Below are 12,526 nucleotides of genomic sequence, written 5' to 3'. Positions count from 1 at the left end.
ATAGACGTAGCCGGGTGGAGATGGCTCTTTTGGGAACTGTCCAGGGAACACCCAAACGATGAGAGCCCGACAAGTACCCACGATTAACATAACCAGAGCCATCGGGAAAAATACATCTAATTGCCACTTTCCCGTAAACCAGAACCTGCCTTCATCTGAATTCATGGTCTCCCAGAATATGGTTTTGTCCAGCCCAACGCAGAGAAAGAAAACCACATGAATATGCGGAACGAGGAAAGGAGAAAAAGACCTCTGCTCTGGGCTAGAAAAACTGTATAAAAACTGGGCTGACCAAGGAGGTTTTGTGAACATTGGGGGGCTGATGCAGTAGAGGTCAGATCAGAGTGTGTTCACCCAGTGCCAATCCCAGGCTCGGCATTGACCCTTTTTGATTGTGGCTATCGAGAACCGTATTTCGGTCACAAAATAAATATCACTTATTTTGATCATATTTAATTTGGCTTGATCTCGTTTTTATCTATAACAAATAAGAAACTGCCCTTTTGCTACATATTTCACCATGCTTAACAGTGAAATTGGTTAGAAAGTCTACTGGCTAGTGATAGACCTAACTGCATTTTTAATATCATGATCACATTATGAAGTTTTACTTGTCTTTCCACAAAAGGCCTCGATTGTCATCAAAAAGCTGAAGCAGGCACACACACAATTGTTTCTTGTTTATTTGTAGACCTTAGTAGCTGGTGTTTTAGAGAACTTGGATTAAAATCCAAGTAATCTGGTCTTGTCTCAGGGTGTAAAAATTTGGAAGTGTCTTTCACCATCTTGTGAAAGGAATTACACAAATTAGATCATCTCATAGGATACCTGCTGGTGCCTGGCCCCCTCCATTCTCTTCCTCTCTATAAAGCAGCAATCCATGACAGTTGCAATTAAAAAAAAATAAAAATTCCATCATTTGTTTCATGATAGAAATTCCAGTAGATATGTCTGAATTCCCTCCAGCACTGATACAAAGGAAACAGGTTATTTTACTGAACAAATTTAATTTTTAAAAATACAAAAAATACTCATTTTGAGCCATCAAGACTAAAAAAGTTATGATTCTTCTTTTTTTTTTTTTTGTCAAAACTAACCTTTTATGAGGAGTTTGATACTAGCAATCCGTTAACTGTACCATTTTGTAAAATGAAATATCTGGCAAAATTACATGAATTTATACATATATATATATATATATATATATATATATATATATATATATATATACCTTTAGTAGAAATTTAAATTACTCAGGCTAAATTTCAGAGCTTCCTGTACTGAAAATCATTGACACACAATGAATGGTTAGTTTAAAAAGACAAAAAAAAAGACAAAAACAAATAAACAGACAACAACAACAAAAAAAAAAAAAACCCAAAACAAAACAAAAACCAACACAAAACCAACAAAACAAAAAACCAAAAAGAAACCCAGACACACCTAAGCAAACAAGCAAAAAACCCCCAACCAAACACAAAAATCTATCTGGTAATAGGTGCATAACCCATACCAGAAGTATAGAAAAGTAAGAAGCAATGAATGACAAGCTGAAAGTACGATCTAAAGAAGCAAAGAAAAACAAAGCTTGCTAGAGAAATTTACACTCTTGTACAGCTGATGTCCTTAAATGCCTGGGACACCAACTGGATTTTTTTGTCTTTCATCTGTCTCATTTCTTCAGTCCCAACATGCACAAAGTCTAAGGCAAAAGCTTGTCAGTGTCTGCTGCCCTATTTGATGAGCATCAGTGCCCTTTGCTCAGGTGGTCAAGGTCTGTGTCCTGCAGCACAGCATGGGTAAGGTCAAAAAAAGCAGGTGATACTCCTGATGAGCACACTCAAATAATTACTAAATAGTAAATATAGCAGGGACCAGCATCTCTTGGATGGAGTAGAGAACAGAATTGGATGACCTGGTCTACTGATTCAAACGAGGCTCAGCTTCAAGGAGTTTGCCTGAACTTTATAAGACAATCTTAGCCCATATGTTTATTCAAGGAGCTCAAGAAAGGATTGATGGTCTGCAATTTTACAGTCACTGCATGATCCTGTAAGATGAATATGGATTAACTGTCCTAGCATTAAATATTTAATGTAAAAAACTGTTTTCTAAAAGGTATGGAAGTTTGACTTGGTTCTGCATTTTAGTTATGCTTAAAAAAAGTCCTGTCAACATCTAATTTGTTCTGTTCAAATCCCAGCATTCTCCAAAGATAAATCTCTTCTGTTTAAAGAAGGTTGAGAGAGTCAAAGGAGAAGATAAATAATTAGGCATAGGTGAATTTAAAATCACTGTTCCAGACAGTCAAATAAATTAGATTTCAAAGACAGAACAGTAAATTATACATATGTATAACATATATGTACAATTTCTCATTCCATTTTTGCAATTGAAAAAAAAGAAAAATATACATTTTATTAATTCATCCAAGACTCTCTAGATACTTGATAGTAGATCAGCAATTACATTAAATAAGTTACAGTTAAATCTTTATAGTACCTGCCCAAAATGAACCTGTCTCTACCACATCATAGCATATCCACTGCTCCATCTAGCTGAGACTGGTTATGCATTTCACCTTCTGCACCTTTTCTCCTACGCTACTTTTGGGAACTGTGCTATTCAACTATGAGGTCAGGAGGTACGAGCTCACTCACAGTGAAATGAAAATAGAAAATTTCAGGTGTGTTGCTTTAGGTCAGGTACAGGGGTTTTTTAGTTTAATTACAAATGAATGTAATTCATTATAGATGAAGCGATAATGTTTCAAACTTGTAAAATTTGTAAAATTAAAAGAAAAAAAAGAAAATTAAATATTCCACTGGGAAAGTGCTGAAGTTGAAATTTCTCTGACCTTTTATTTTATCTGGAAATTTTTGCTAAGTTGAACACTGCTTGTGAAAGCAAGAACACCATTAGGATTTTATCAAATTGGCCTCTTACTGGTTCTTAGTGGTTTGCCTGCAGATGAACTCAGGCCTTATCTGCGTGTCATCACTTAAGAGCAACACCCTTCATTTCAGGTCAGAGGCAGAATATTTTTTCCTCCTCTCCTCTGTTCCTGGTATCAACCATGCTGGTGGGTAAGAAAAGCTGGATAACAGAGGGAACATCCTCCCACCTTTCTCATCTGGGCTCAGCGCCTTTGCCCACAGTGTAACACAACTCACTTCCATTCCCGGGTGTCCCCCAGACTCAAGTTCCCCAGCTTAGGGAACACAGTCATTGAAGGTTGGAGAAATAGTTCCAATGGCAGACAGGTTAAGGTTTTTGGCCACCAGCTGCAGCATCAATTTAGTGACTGGGTTTTTAAATGCTTTTTTATAGCAGAGACCATTAAACCATGGAATGCCCCTCCTGAACTCTATAAAGTGGATAAATAATGAGTTCAACTATCAGTGGTTTCTGCACCTTCACTGCTGCCTTTCAAATGGAAAAGTGAACCCAAGAATTCGACACCAGCAATTAAAAGGAAAGAGGTGAACAACAGTTAATTTTACAGCGTGCAGCACCCTGAAAGCCACCAAAGGTAATACCTGCTAGTGGAGCAAGGCTATAAAGTGACCACACTGCCTGGGTGGCCACATTCTGGTGATGTACTTCACTTCATAAAGACTCCTCATTAATTAAGACTTTTGCTTTTGACTGCTGATGGGAGGGTTTCAGCTGCAGCAGGGGAGACTCTCTGGGGACAGGGAACTTGCTTGTAGGAGCAAACAAACCAAATCCACTCATGGAGGTGAATTGTCAAGTTTGCCCTGGTGTATCCCCTACACCTGTGCAGTGGGAAAAAGGCTTCTTGTGAGTAGCATGACATCAAAATGAAGCCTCACACCTCTTGACACTTACCTTTCTTCTGGAGACCAAAGCAAATGTGATTTTTTTCCCCATTTCACAGTGAAAACTTAGTTTGATCCTCAGCCTGAAGAGACAAAATGAAATATCATCTATGCACAATCATTGTCCCAAAATTATATTTTAAAAATCAATAGACACAGCTGTCCTATGGCCTGTCTTTGTTGTAAAGCACATTGATGCTACCAAAACCAACTTTTCCAGAAGCCCACTACCACAATCAGGAATAAGAGACCTTGGGCACAGCAGCTTGCAAGTGGCTGATCAGTTTTTCGCATTTTGCAGTATTGTTACACTCTTTTTTCTCCAGATGTCTTTCCAAAGACCACTTTAACTCCATGCATTCTCTGAAAATTAAGCACATGGTACAGGGTCTGCACTTTAAAAGGCAGAAATTGGCTGCTCCCTATGTGTGAGGTATCATGCTTGTTTTCAGACTCAGGTGGAATTTTGAGGACAAAACCAGCATAGGACAAAAACTAGCTAAACATTGATGGGTTGCCTTGAAAAGCTGATAGAGGCTTGACAGACCATCAGTAACAGCAGGAAAAGCAAGTACTCCATGAGTTTTTCCTGTGAAAAAGATAAAGGACAACTATCTCTGCTGGTGTTTAAAAATCAGCAGCAGCACTCGTCCTCAGTATGTCCAACAGAAGCCCTACATGCTGCCCATTGGAACAATAGCCTAGAGATGCAGATGACAGCAGGGTGGGTTTCTCAAGGTGATTACAGGTTACTGACACACCAATCCTGATGGTTCCAGATGGTTCCATCAAAAAGGTGGAGGAAGGACACAGCTGATAAATGACATAAAGCTCACCACAGTATTAGTCACACTAGTACCACATACACAGCTAGTCCTCCCATATAATTGAATTTTCCACTATCTTGCATCCATGGGCATACCTACACCTTCAAGTATTTCCAGCTGCTGCACAGACACATTTTATTATCCTAGATTGAAATGGAAGAAGATAAAAGCAGAATTTCTAGCTCATGAAAACTTTCTTCCCTTCCCTCCCGAAGCCCCAATTCTTCCACTTCATGTTTCCAAACCCTTGTACAAATTGAAAAGTCAAAGGTCTGACAGGGCTCTTCACTGAGCAGCCATCTGTTGAGAGCCAAAAGTTAATGAGCTTTCGATTTCCTAAACTCAAACAGAGACACTGCAAGCTCTGGCGTGTTTCTGCTGGAACTGTCTGGTATTCAGAAAATAGACACTAAGCCTGATGTGTGTGAGATCCAGTACTTCAAATAAATCACAACCTTTTAATAAAAGAGAATCGTACCTCCGACTTTACTAGCAGCTCTTTTGTCAAGTTCTGCCTGTCAGTCAGTAATGATCCTTTTTGCTGTCCATGAGATGTCAATGCCATAAAAGGCAGTATCTCCTAAATCAGGAGTTTGCTGGAAACATCTCATCTATAGATCCTACTCAGTGCAGTAATATATCAGCTTTGTCAGAGCAATTACAAATTCATGAGAGTACTTTGCACTGCTGTTCTCCATCAGCCCATATGACACCCCGTTAGGAGAGCAGAGAGCCCTGATTTCAGCAGGTAAGGTTCACATGTGTTGTGACAGAAGATGTAGGTGTGCTTAGAGCAAAGATCTTAAAAGTCAACAAATAAAATTACAGAAAACTTGAGCTAACTGAGAGGAAAAATTGCTGCTTAAACGTCAGCTACATTTACATATTCTCAGGTGCAAGAAACTTAAAACTTGCAGCCCCTCATTTAGGTGTAGGTAAGCATCAGAGCATTAGCACACAGCAAGATGAATTCTCTATCCAGAAAATCTATATAGTAGACAGGAGCAAAGCAAGACAAGCCCATTATCTCTTCAGTAAATGGTCCAAACTTTAAAGGCCTGAATAATTTGCAGCTGTAAAACAACTGTTCAGTATTTTCAACTAGCTATTGCAAACATAATTATTCAGTAACATGTAATATCTTCCCTTAGCAAAAGAGGAAAAAGTAATGCCAGTACATAGAAGATATATAACATATAATGTGAACATTATTAAATACCTTATCTAAGCATTAATCTTTAACCTTCACAAATTTTGTGACAGCATACAATGATAGTTGCTGGAGGCAAATATTTTTTTCCTACTCACACAACAGCATTATTTATAGCAGCAATGCACATCTGAACAACAAAGGAGCAGGAAAGGTAGTGATGAAAAATGCATTTTAACAAGCAATAAATCATACAGCACTGAATCACTGAATGCTAAAGAAAATGAAACTCCCTGAAAATAACACCATGATTTAGCCAAAGTCCTTTAAGATATGCTTAATGTTAAGTATACATTTGTTCCTTACTGAACTAGTGAAAATGAAGCTTTTATTCAGAATTAAATATTTTCTTAAATGTTCTGCAGAGTCTAAAGGAGGATGACATTTATGGTAATTTCCATCCAAGTCTACAGGATAAACAATGTTTTCAGGGAAATTCATAAAGCCATCAAACACATAGGCACATCTCAGTTGATAGCAACAAATATCACTGACAAATATCACCGACTCTGTTAGCATTCCTTTCAGATTGCGTAAGTGGCATTCCTGTAAGTGTTCACTTTTCACCTTCACTAAAGTGCTTTTGCTCATGAAAAACTGCTTTAGGAGACTTAAATATATCTAAGAGCTCTTACAGATGAGCCATTCTTCTTTACTCATTTTCATGCCTTGCTAGGGCAACAATTCAAGGCAGTCAGGAATGAAACATTGAATTTATACACTTGGTCTCTATCTGTAGACTGCCTGTGATTTTCATATGTGAAATTCTTTGTGTGTATTGTGTGTGCGCATGCATTTGTATTGCCTTAAATAGCATTTAAGCATCCATCCTAGATTCTCTAAGAATTATCCATAATCATCACTTTCATTAAAAAAGCTTTGCTCATCAGGCCATGAGGATCTGGTCTTTACAATATTTAGCACTATTATTTTAAACAAATAATTACTTTTTCACTGATTTAAGACAAAAACCTGTAATAGTAAAAATTATCAAAATTTTAGGGCATGTGGCCTATGCAAAGACACAAAAGAACAGTTTAATCAGGAGAGGAAGTGAGCCTGGGAAGGAATATGACATGATGGACACAAAATTGCAGCAAGAAAGGTGGGCATTAGGGACAAAAAAAATTTGTCTAGTTATAAGGCAATGGAAATCTATGAGACAGTTTGCCTGAGGATGTAATGTAAACCCATCCCAGGGGTTTTCCGAGTTCAGCTAATGAAACACCCATCAGGAAGGGTTGGGGAATAAATTTGTCTTGTAATGAGGATAGGAGACGTCTCTTGTGGTTCATTTATTTTTGTAGTTTGTTTTGGTTTCATTTTTTTTCTAATTCCAGGGTAAAATTTAAGTAGAAAGTAATAGAAAAAGGAAAATGGAGGAAAAACCATGCTAGTTTCTTTATGCCAGACTGAAGAGACAGATGCTACTTTGTTCTTGGAGAGTTGAGGCTCTTCAGAGTACCCCTTAATGATACATACATTTTTATCACTCAGCAATATGAATCAGCTGCCTAGATGTCCTGGAGTCTACAGAATACATCACAGGACTGGCACAGGCTAAGATATTTCCCACAGATAACTTGGCAGACCTCTACAGCCACTAAGTGATTTCCATTTATTAAGATAAATACATGTCTTGGCTTGCAATGCAGGACGTAACCAAAAGCATGTATTCTCTCACCATCTGTTGAAACCAAGTGGGGCAGTGATCTTTATCTCTGGAGGTGATATGTGGAGGCTGATGGGCCAACTAAGAGTCTGCCACTCTTCCCTGGAGGGAATGCCCTTAGGTGCTAACCTCCCTTATAGTGGTTAGGAAAAATTCCTCCCAGCATGGCTTCCTGCTCTAGGCAAATTGTTTATACCTCACTGGTCCTTCCCCCTTTGCTCCAACCCTGAGTCCTCATCAGATTCACCTGTTGCTCTACCCTGCCCCCTATCTTTTCCGTATAAACCCTGCTCCCTCAGACCTTCCAAGCTGGAGCTAGAGAGTTCCTTTGTCCCTGTTACCCTTTGTGGAACAAGCTCAATAAACTTCTCTGTGGAACACCACATGAGGCTCTGTCCTTCTTTCCAGCATTGCCCAAAGCAGAGTCACAAAAGAGCTAAATCACTGCCCGTAAGTGTGGACGAGCCTGTGTCACCAGGATGTCCTTTCCAGGATGCTTCCCTGGAAGGTTGCAGCACTCCACCAGCACTGTGCTGTGACACTGATATATTCTGTTAATAGGCCATCTGTTAAAAACCAGGTGGGGCAGTTTTCTTTATCTTTTCCACCACCCGTCCTTCCTCCTGAGAAGTATCTTCTGTTAATGGGACATTGAGTCCCACTACATGACTGATAAAATTACCTCATCCCATTGTGAGAGGTTCCACTCAGTGGAAGGAGCCAAGCATTGCGACCTGGATATAATTTGAGATTTGGAACACCAAGGCACTCTTTCTCTGCTGGATTCCAGAGGAAAACCAGATCCTTCTACATCATCACTGGGCCTTCAGAGGAAAACTGCACCCCTCTCCATGACCACTGCTTCAACAGAACCACATCTGTCACTGCAGGAGGACTGCAGCCACCATTTAATTAAACTGCTACCAACACCTTGACTGACAGGGTGTCAGGCTGTATTCTGACTCTGCCAGTGTTTTGTTTTGAGTTTTTTTGTTTTACTGTATTTTATTTTAATTTTCTAGTAAAGAACTGTTATTCCTATTCCCATATCTTTGCCTGAGAGCTCCTTAATGTCACAATTATAAAAATTTAGGAGGGGATTTACATTTTCCATTTCAAGAGAGGCTCCTGCCCTTCTTAGCAGACATCTGTCTTTCAAACAAAGACAATGCAAAAGGACCTCCTGTGTGTTACTGGAAGCTTGCTCTCTGCTCAAGAGGGACCAGAAGTTTCTTTGTCATTTTCATATACATATATATATATATATGTATATATATATATATATAAGTTTTAGCTTAGCAAAACTAGTTTCTGCTGCTGGTCTTTGCAGCTGGTGATGTAAGGTAATATATCAGACCATGGGAAGCAATCTTTGATACAGAGAGCATCCTCATTCATTAAATTAGTTTCAGCCTGAGTCTATAATAACGTGACAGTATCTTTGCAATGAAAGCCTTTTGACTCATACTCCCTCTTTAAATGCAGAGAATCCAAGCAGTTGCAGAGGTCATCATGAAAGTCTGAGTCATAAAATGAATATCAGACTCAATTATATAATGAATCTGAGCACACAGTCTTCTTTGCACAGAAACAAAGCAGAATTCTATAGATCAAATGAGAAATGGCCAGAAGGAGAAAATATTTTCTGGTCTTTGATGTAAGACAACTGGCATTTTTCAGTTTGAAGACCCCATAAAAGTTTTCCAGTGAAGCTGTGTACTGTCTTCGGTGAATTTCAGACTCTGATGATAGCTTTGCTTTGCTTAGTACTCCCACTGTTCCCTTAGAATTTGAAGAACACAGGTATATGTGAATTCCTTAAACTCATGTGAAGTTTAAAAGGAAAGAAAAATTATGTTCTTCACAAGCGTTTCTGAAAATGTTTGCAATTACCTTGCTGTTCTGGTTTTAATTTAAAAAAGTGCATCCTACTCTGTGTCAGTAAGATAAAATGAACACTTTTCCTCTCAAAGACACAATACCTAAGGATGCAAGATCAAGTGTATTTTAGGGCAGAATTAGGCTCCAAGATTTCTGTTGGTAGTTTTTCCTATGCTTTTATATTAAATTAATTTCAGAAGGCTTTTAGTCTGCTATTCCAATATCAGCTGAAATCAGTGATACTGATATTAAAGAAGAATAAAGACCAAGTAGTTGCAGAATTAGCATGATTTCAGTTTTCTGTGAACAATTATCTAAAGTCCAACACATTAAGGGCAATGCTATGTACTTCTCTAGTTAACTCATTCCAGCTACAATACAATAAGCCCAATTTTAAAATTATTTCAGCAAAGTTTGCTTCCGACTTCAGCCATCAATGCCTGCAACCTTGTCTGCAATCCTGGAAAGAACCCAATGCAGCATTCTGAAGAGCCTTTGCAATGAACAGAAAGGTTCACACTTCAACTATCAGACATTACCTCTCCACCAGTTGGTGCTTTGATCAGCCCATTACAGCGACACAGCAGAAGTGATGTACAACACAACACAGCATGATAGCTATTTTTACATGCTCTGAACAGCTGCACAAAACAACTGACTGCAAAGAGAAGAAAATGAGATTTGCTGTGCCCTCATCTGGGGCTTTTTACCACTCATTTATTATTTATATAGAGCTGTTAAAATGCTTTGTCATCCTAACAGGATTGAAATTATCTAGGTGAAGTGACACTGTTCTCCACAGTTGACCTTCCTGCAAGTAGGACATACCTTATGCATCTGATTTCAATTTAATAAATAGTGGTTTATTTTCCAATAGGAAAAACATTATTGTAATTTTCTTCAGCAAAACCTCAGGATACATTTTAAATGGTTCCATTTTATTTGAATGTCACAACCTATGTACATATTTGACTGTTTTCACCCAGAAGGAACACAGAAATATTAGAGATCATTATAAAACTGTTTAATTTTTTAGAGGGAACGTTGCTGATAGCAAAAGTATGGCAGTAATCCTTTTTTATAGAATTTTTCTGTCTTGCACTGAAAGTGATATACTTTCCTAATTCCTCTTCCATCTTTAGCAATTCACTTCAAATTTACTCAATTCCATTCACATATTGGGTCAAAATCTAAACAGAGCAAACTTCCAGGTTTATACCCAAGTTGTAAATTCTATTTGAAAATCCTCCATCTTTCAATACGTGTTTTACACTATCCCAAATCCCTTTCATAACCACTTTGTCACCTCCTTAAAAAAAAAAAAAAAGCTATTTTAATCCATGCTCCCATCTAGGTCTTCTCTCTTTATGCAAACTGCCTCATCATTCTTCTGGATCTTTTCATGGGCAAGGATTTGGATATTTTTCGTTTTGCTTTATTTAAAAATCTGCATCTCAAAGGAGATCAAGAATTAAAATATTAATTACCTTCTAACAACAACAAAAAAGCTAAAGGGCTTTCTGAAATATATGGAAAACTTCCCAATAAATTCAGTAGGGTGACAATTCCATCCTGAAAAAAACATTATATTTGCTAGTGCTAGTCCATGGAAATGGTTTTAGACACACATGAATACACATTTTTCTCTAGGTTTTAGATGTATATACCTTTCCTAATGTCTCTATCTACAATCAACACATTATTAGAGTTTAAGACAGTAATAGTCACTGTAGAGAGAGAGATATTAATTAATCATCTAAGAAATCCAACAAAACCCACCACTAATATATTTGGAAGCACCTTTTAATATCACTTAGTGTACTCCTAGCAGAAAAACTGTGCATATCAGTTTCCCTCCTCTAGCTTCACTCAGTCCAGTTATTGCACATTTCTGACATAACACTTTCTCTGATGAGAGGGAATCCTTTCTGTACTAGTACAGCTGTGGAAGTTATTTCAGCTGTGAAACTGAGAAGCATCTCACCATGGACATCAGAAAGCCCTGCCTCTTAACCCTTGCATTGCCATCATGTCATTGTTATACATTTGCTAGTGGCCAAAGAGTTTTATACAAGAGCACTGCAAGTAGGCAGATACAGCATTTTGAGCAGAGAAAGAGAATTTCACTATGATTTTGCTTTCCCAGGACTCACACCAATTGTATAAGTTGCAGAGCTCTTCATCAAAGGCTTTTAATTTGCCCCAAAACACTACAGCGCTGTTACTTCACCAGTACATTGTGTTGTTTTCTGTTGGTGCCCAATTGACATCACAATAAATAATTTTTCAATTACAAACTATTACCTAGCAGAAATTTTTTAAATAAAGAAGATTAAAAGTTTGATTAATTTTATCACATTTCTTAAACTGTTTTTATTTTACTGTAGATTTTTATACATTCCCGGAAGTTTTTTTTCTCCCTATCTTTGTAGCTAGTCTAATATGGTTTGTTCTCTTATCTTTCCCAAAGAACAAGATTACTGTTATTCAGCTTTCATTCTCCTATTCTGATCTCTTCCTTTCTGAGAAGTCAGCCAGAGAGTAAGAAAGAGCACAGTGAAAACATTATTATCAGAAAAATGCACTGCATTTTAAGAATAGATAGGCATTTTTTCCATTCATTAAAAAGGTATCTAGTCATAATTTCAAAATTCAATCTAAATCTATTATCATGAAACATCATCTTTTCAGTGGTATTCCTAACCAGTCTTTTCCTTTAGAAGTTTCAAAATGGAGATCATTTCAAGGCAAGGTAAACTTACATAGCAATACCCTTCTCAGAAAAGAAGCTAAAAGTATCCACATAGCTTCTAATCACATAATATATCAAATATTTTTTCAAACAGATTTTTTTCCACCAGTTGTGTTAGCTTAAGAACATATTCCAAAAGCACCTTTTATTATCAAGTTTTTACTATTATATTTATTTTGGGGAGAATTTAGTTTTCCCCTCTTTTCTTTTGCTCATTGTGCTTATGGTTAACTTGAGGTGGAAAAGCTTTTTAAACTAGTGTGTCACAGCAATTGTCTTACTCCTATTACTTTATATACTGAGCACCTTAGTAAAATCCAACACCCAGGTTTTAACCACAAA

The sequence above is a fragment of the Erithacus rubecula genome (genome assembly GCF_903797595.1).
Source record: "Erithacus rubecula genome assembly, chromosome: 3".
NCBI classification, from domain to species: Eukaryota; Metazoa; Chordata; class Aves; order Passeriformes; family Muscicapidae; genus Erithacus; species Erithacus rubecula.
Note: the sequence above shows the minus strand (reverse complement) of the source record.